A 7,990-nucleotide genomic window follows, 5' to 3' on the forward strand; every position below is an offset into this window, starting at 1 on the left:
GGATGCCTGGGCAGCAGGGCAGTCCCTCTGATTTGTCCTAGGGTGAATCAGCAATCTTAGCTTCATTAGACATACTAAGGATTTCTAAAATCTCTCTTATTTTGTGAGATTTTTGCTAATCCTATGGAGCCAGGAGATCCAGTACTCTAACCATCAGATATGTGGGATGAACTGTAAGAAGAGGTTGAGGCATAGCCTCTTCGTGAGATACTCAGCTTGCTCATGCTAGGGGTAGAAAAAAAGCTTTTTAAAGAAAAGAAAAATTTTTGGCACAAATGAAATGAGTGTGAACAGGACAAAATTCAAGACAGGTTAGAAAGCAGGAGATTTCTTTTGGTCACAAAGCCTGGAAGTTCTGGAGAGGTTTTCAGATGGAACACTGTAAGAACAAACCCCTCCCCATGGAGACTGAGCATGTCTTGTTTGTGATGACAAAGTTGTCTAAAATATAAGGTAAGTGGACGTGAGTCAGGAGGCCCTTTCCAGCCTGGTATTCAAAGCAGTTTCAGAGAACTGCTGTACCTTACAATTACAATCACACTGGGGATGGCTCCTGTGCTTTGCCCAGATCCACAACACTCATCTTTTCAGAAATTTGGACCATACTATGTGCAACATGTATTACTCCACTCTAATTGCAGCACAGACAAGCATGGACTCGGTTAGGAAGCAAACATCCTTTGTCTCATTACTTTCAGTAATGAGATGCACTGAGCATCATCTCTTCGCTTGTAACAGAGTCAGGAGCCTGACCTTCCAATCATCACTTTTTTTTTGAGAGACAACTGGGCAGAGAACTGATTTCCTTACTGCTTGGACTGGGACAAGAACTCTGTCCCCATCAGTCACCCGCAGGTTTGGACTCACAAAAATCCACCCAAGACATCAGGAGCATAGCATCTCGGAAGACAGCCCCAAACCCTTGTCATGGAGGCAGCAGTCTGGTCACAAGGAGGTGGCTAGTCAAGCTCTGAATGTTTCAAGGAGGAGTTGTTTTGTCCTCTGCTCCAAGAAGATGAAAGGCACCCTGGAGAGGACAGTTTGGTTCATCTTTGCTGAAAAACATCATTAAGATGGGTGAGAAGACAGCCAGGTTGTTTTTCCCTTCACACAGCTGCTGGACATCTTCCATGAATAGGAGCGTGGGTCCCATATGGATACACTGGGGTGAACATTTCCTTATCTTGAATTTTGCTGTAGGACACTCAGCTGAAGTTAGCTTTCTGGGAACAAGAGGCACTGTTTTTTTCAGCCAAGCATATTTTCAATCATTAGGGCTTCCATGATGCTCTCTGCAAGGTTTACAAGTATCCCACCCAAACTGCTATTGGAACGCTTTGAACAGTGTCAAAAATCTCCTTAGTCACTCAAACTGGAAAAATCTATTACCACTTCCTTTCTTGACACCAGTACATCTGGTGCAGAACATTTACAGTGTCCAGGAACATACAGAGAGATACAGAGCTTCCATGATTGGAGAAAGATGCTATCTCCTGCCTGATGATGTGATACTTGGATTGTGCCACATGGCCTGGCAGTTCCAGACATCTTGCAATGCATATCAGAAGTCTCTGGGGCAAAAACCAAAGAGACAGGAAAGAAGGGTGTGCTGAGAGTCAAACAAAGGTAGAGTTTATGGGAAAGTGAAGAGGAGGGGGGCAAACAAGCAATAGGAAGTTAAGACTTTGAACAAGCCCAGTCATGACTCCAGTACCAGTTTTACCTGTCTGCTGCCTGACCACAGCCCAGTCTGCCCAATGACTTCAGTGGGAACTGGGCTGCTGAGCAGCACTGAGCATGGGGTTTGTCTGCTGGTGGTGTTCCTGTGGAGGAGAGGTGACTGAGACATGATTCAATGAGTGTGTCAGTCAGCTGGCAGCCCTTGCCACAGGTCCATATGCAGGAACCAGAAGTGGCTCTGGAGAGGAAACACTGATCCACATATAAAATCTCTATTACAGGACTTGGGAAGCAAGTGGATATTGACAGAGGAGGATTCAGTGATCTCTGCAGCCCACCTCAAGCTTCATATGGTTGCTGAAAGGGAGACCCTGGTTACAGAACTAGATATATTCACAAGTCATTACAGCTTAACATGATCCCCCCTTTCTTCCAGTAGGGAGAAATGACCCTCCCTATCCAAAACATCTTCCTTTCTCCTACCCAACAGAGTGTAATGATCTGGCCAAGCCTTGAGCTTGGTAAGAAGAGGCAGCACTCAATTAAAACAGCAAACCATCTGGGCACACAAGCCCTTCTGCATTTTGAAACAGAAACAACATACTGTTTTGGATTTCATTAGTTACCTATCAGTTAGGCCTTTTTCTCTTTTCTCAGGAGGAAAAGTCATTAGGACCTATGAAGTAGAAAGGGCATTAGTTGGACAGAGTCAGGAAAAACAGTTATCTCCCAGGGAAGGACAGGCATCCTGTGCTCCCTGCTATCCTCATTTCCCTGGTTACTTCTCAAGGTCTGGAGATGATAACTCCAAAGCATTTCTGCTTTGCTTCTGCTAAAGAGAACAAGTGAGGGGGGGCTCAAGTACCCAATCTACAGGTTGTCTGAGGCCTGTGAGCACCTCAGCCACAAAAATCTTCTGGAGGAATTTCATTGGAGTGCAGGAAGGGGAGCAGGGACAAGGGGCTTCATTACCTCTAGACTAGAAACCTGCTGAGCTCTTCAGGGCTACAGAAATAATAATTAAAACAAACAAACCAAAACCAGAAACCCCCCCACAAATCAAACTGCTACTACGACTTTTTTTTTTCCCCACCCAGAGGGAAATGATGATCGAGTCGCCTTTTGTACCTGCTTTACGTATGATACTGTGTCAATGAAATGTCGGAGCGTGCACTTCCAGGGATGCAGGCCATGCCAGCCAGGGCTCAGAGCATCCCTTCCTAACTGGGAGAGGCTTTTCTCCTTAGTGATGGTCACACACACAAGCCTGCCAGGAAGTACTTGGCCTGCTGTCTCGGGTGACTTATGCAAAATAATTGATCCCTTTTGCCTCAGTCACAGGTTCTACTTGACCATACACTCCTGGGCATTTGTAGCCCACTCATCCTGCAGCAGAAATCCAGGCTCGAGGGAGAAGCTTTTGCAGTTTTACACGCGTGTTTCACCACTCCTGTTTCCTGGCTCTTTCCTCATGGCTTCCTTGGAACAGACTGTCAGAAGAGTTTCCAGCCCACAGCTGGCTAATCATGCACAATTAACATAAACCTGAACATAGCGGGGAATAAATGAAAGCTGGGAAAGCCCCCTTTTCTCAGCAGCTGGATGAGGCAATTTACAGAAAGCCTGGAGGCATGGGAAACAAATGAGCCTTTCATGAGGTTGTGGGTCCATGTGAAAGAGCAGATGAGGGCAGTTTAGGGAAGTGCTTCTGTACCTCTCAGCCCCAGTGATGTGGGCCAAGGCAGGACAGCAGGTGAGCTCCCTGCCCCAGACACCAGCCCTGCTGAAAATGGTGCAGGGGTGCAGGGTAAAGCACTTCGAACCATGGGGAGGGCCAAGGGGTGAGATGGCAATGTTACTCACAGTCTGCCAATGAAGAGATACACTGAGCAGGGACTTGACTTGCAGGCCAATGGGCAGAAGCTGGATGCAGTTTTCTAGAGTTTCAGTCCAGTGCTGTGGAGCCAGGGCATATAGGGCTAGGAGAGATGTTGGGGCTGATGGGTATGGTTGATGTTTCTGGGTAGCTTCCCTCAGAGATGCTCTCCAAGCCATGTTCCTGTAGGTTCTCTTCTGCAAGTGCTGGTGGCAGAAGAGCTGGGATGCCCTGGGGAGTTGGTTCAAGGAGGTGTACTAGCAGAAAACAGGTCCCTGAAAAGTGAATAGCTTTTTGCCAGTATGTTTTGGGGGGAGCAGTGATAATGTGAAGAAAGCAGTCTGAGCATGGGACTACTCCTTCAGCTGGGGCTAGCTGCAGGACAGAATGAGTTGTAATGCTGAACTACTCCTTTGGACTCGATTTTCACCATGAGCTCTGCAGGCTTCTGTTTACCCAGGGGTCCTGCCCTGTCTTACACCCTTGGCCGGAGGCTCCCACCACAGAGAAGCCTGGGCCAGCCTAGCAGGAAACTCACCCAGCAGAGAAACAGAATGTCCCACCAAGTGGACTTGCCTGGCACTTGGCAATATGAAGACCAGCACCTATGTAATGGAGCCCAGCTCACCTCCAGTGTGCAGAGACAAACGTGTGCAGCCATCAGGAAGAAACTGCAGTGGATTGTGAAACATCAGCTGTGAGGTACAGCATGTGAGATCCTAGATCATTTCCTTGCATCCAGGGCCTTGTGGAGGAAGAGGAGCCTAGTGGTGAAAAAACACTGATGAAAACAAATAGTTATTTTCTTGGTACTTGGGCTTCCCTTTGGACTACTTGCCCCAGGGTTGGCCAACAGTGGAATTTCCCCCAGTACACAATGCTTTGGTATTCAAATGACAGTGTCTGGAACACTGACTATTTCCAAGAACAGTCCTTTAGATGCTTACTGATTTTCTGATGGCCAGGTATTTGCATGGGTTTTACAGTCTTGTGTGTTTAAGACAGTAATGTGATGAGAATGCAATAAAAAAGGAAGAAGATAAAGCCTCCCTGGCTGAGGACAGCATATACAAGGTGATGGGAAGGATGATATTGGGCACACACATTGTGCCAGCTCTTCCCTTTATCTAAAGAGTTGTTCTATGACTCTCACTCTGTCTCTGACTTAGTAGTTGAATGGGGAGATAAGTGGAAGTAGGATAAAAACAGCATGGCTGAGCAGCATGGGATTGGTGGATGAATCAGCTGGCAGAAGACATGGCAGGCAAGAGGCAATTCCTTGGCAAATCTGTTTTTCATTTAAAGCAGATTAGCCCAGGTTTTGGGGTAAAGGGGAAAAGACTTTCCCCTGTCCCAAAATACTAAGATGAGAGGGAAAGGAAGATTTGTTGACGGTGTAATTCTACAGCATAAGCAGGGATAGTTTCTAAATATGAGAACCAGTTCAAACTGGTTTAACAGAAACTTCATGCACCAAAAACCTCTAGCGAGGACATTAGAATGAGCATTGCATCCTCTCTGGCAGCTCCCGTCTGCTCAGCTGCGGAGCCACATGGTCCGTGCAACGACCCCATAGCTCCCCAAAGCATCTGCCTCTGTTGTTCACTGTGTCACAAATGCCACTCCATCTCTAATATAGATTTGCAGCTGCCTCCAAGGCAAAGAAGGATTGTGTGATGAAGCTTGGGAGACACAGCTACCAGCTTCCAAATTTGATGACAGTCTACAAAAGAACTGTTTTGGCTTGCTTGGGTTTTAATGAAGACTCTACTGCCTGAAGTCCTCTGATTACAGGAAAAAAATCTCTTATTTCTTTCAAAATGTAGTCTGTATGTTGGGAGCAGTAGAAGTCAGCAAAAAAATCTGGGAAACTTATTCAGAAGATAAAGAGCACTCACAAATAGATAAAAGCACCCACATATTTGTTTTTTTCAAAGTCTCACTGAAATGTTTTTGGGGCTGGACTGGTGACCTCAGTATCTGGGTAACCCATACAAAACCAAGGGGAAGCAGACCCAGGGCACAGAGGACCCACAAGAGGTTTGGGAGACCTTAGGTCCATTCTCTGTTCTTTTGAAGGTTGTACCAGCTCCCTCCTGTCTTGCAGGTGATTATGATATTTCGAGAACCTGTGGAGTATGGGAATATGGACAATAACATTACCATAGATGAGGAAGAAGGGAACAGGACCTCACATCTAATGGAGCTCATACAGGCCCACATCTCACACCTGAGCACCAACTCCAGCAGTGCACAATGTCCCTGCTGGTTTTACAGTACAGTGTCCAAAGCAACCCCAGTGGGATATTAAGATATTGGTGCCCCCTCTTGTGGACATCTCAAAGGAGCCGGCAAACCACCCTGGGCAGCTGGTCTGGCTGAATACTCTATACTGAATAAAAAATGCAGCAGTGCAGTCTGCAGCCGCTGGTAGAGGCAGGAGGCAGGCAGAAGAGCTCTGAGCTCCAGCTGAGGGCGCAGCTGGGGGAGGGAAGGACTCCCATGATGCCTATGTGAGAGGGACACCATCATTTAATTTAAAGAAGAGTTTCTGACTGCTGGAGTCCCAGCAGCTCAAATTTCTGGGCCAATGTTTTGCTTCAACTGGTCACAAGTATTTTTTAACAATCCTGAAGCAGCTGTCACATGGGTCAGGTATATCAGGGCAGAGAACAAAGACACAAATGTTTTTGCATGCACTGAGACTTGTGAAAAAATTCTCTTCTTCTTACTGGAGCACCTGGTTGGCACCAGCAGGACTTCTGGCCTCTGCATCTCCTGTCATCATTTTGTATATCCTCTCATGTAAGCTGGCTCTGGGCAAATTAGCAAAGATGGTAATTAACCACTGGGTCTGGCCCCTGCAAAATCTTCTAGAGCTGTTACAGGAACCGATGGTTAGTCTCAAAACTCCTGACACAGCTGGAGATGAGGACATTTTGGAGAGGAAACCACTGAATGAGGGCCACAGAAACTGTCACGCCTGAGGTGGCACCTTGCCCAGGAAATACTTACTGATCAAGCTTCCTTGCAGAAAGGTTCTTCCAAGCCCTGTTACATACTGCAGAAGAGATCAGAGTTGCTAGAATTTCTGGAGCTGACTGTATTTCTCTGTGACTATAAGCTATTACGGTAACGTTACAGTTCTGTACTTGATGAACAAGAGAGAGTATTTCCAATTTCTCCATTTCTTCAGGGAGAAAAAGGAGAAAAAAAGAGTTTCTGGAAAGTTTTCACAGGTTATTTCTCACACAGGCACTACTTTAGTGAGCAGTGTTTGCTACCACGCGCTGGACTAGCCATGGTACTTCAAATCTGCATCTGCTCCATTTAGGAGCTCCAAGCACGCTGCAGTAGGAGCCTGCCACAGTGGGGCCATCGCTTGTCAGGTCGGGACAGCTACTGTGTTTATTTGCAGAGCCATTGTGCCACAGGGAAGCCAGAGACACCCAATACTTAGCTGTGAGCTGATGCTTCCTGCATCCCAGCCACACAAATGTGAGGTCCCCTCCAGCCTGCTGGGATTATCTCAGCCAAAAGCTTGGTAAAGTCCTCTTTCCTGACAGTCAGAACAAGGTGGGTAAAAAGCTTTGCTGGTCAGGAAGGTCAGAGAGGCTCTGTGGTCATCCTTTTGCAGAAATGGAGACCACCAACAGGCCAGATGGGACACTTGTGGAGGGGCAGTAGGTTCTACTCGGTGGGGCAGCATGGAGGGCAGCAGCTCTCAGGGTCTGGCAGGAGCCTGCCTCTGCAAGGCATGCAAACAACCCCCTGGGAAACACTAACCTTCGTGGGGAAGGCATTGCCTGCACGCACTGCAAGGACAAGGGGCAGCTCCAGACCTTGGAACCTCCTGCACTGCAGAGCAGCTGTGGGGGGACATGCTGGCAAGCTCTGCACCAGGAGAAGCAGCTCTGCCCCAAACCATCCAACGGCTTCACACAACTGTGTTTTCCCGGCCACAGCTGAGGATTAGAGGATCCTCACAGAGGATCCATATAGAGGATGTGCTCCCTGTCTGGCATAGCCAGCAGGATGGGGCAACTCAGCTTTCACTCAACAGTGTTCCTGCTTAGTGGGCAGCGAGGCAGCCACTCTTCACCGCTGGTCTTTGAGGAGTGGGATTCTCATTTTGCAGAAAGTTTCAAACTCTGGGCTCCCGTTCCTGTCCAAAAAACAAACACATTTTCCGGAGCTGGGATTTCCTGGGGAGCAGAAGCCCTTGCGTCAGGCAGGGAGTATGGGGGCTGAAGACAGGTGGGACTTAGGGGGTGCAGGCCCACAAACTGCAAAGGGAAAGACTCAGGCTGGACCTGCAGCCTCCAGCAGGACTGTGTCCAACACCAGGGGACAAAAAGGTGTGCTGTAAGTGAAAGAGACAGCCAAGCACATACCCACTTCTCTCTGGAGAGTCAAGAGAAGCAGCCATGGTTT

Source organism: Manacus candei, unplaced genomic scaffold, assembly GCF_025592945.1.
Source record: "Manacus candei isolate 608988 ecotype Guabito, Panama unplaced genomic scaffold, ASM2559294v1 h1tg000033l, whole genome shotgun sequence".
Taxonomy (NCBI): domain Eukaryota; kingdom Metazoa; phylum Chordata; class Aves; order Passeriformes; family Pipridae; genus Manacus; species Manacus candei.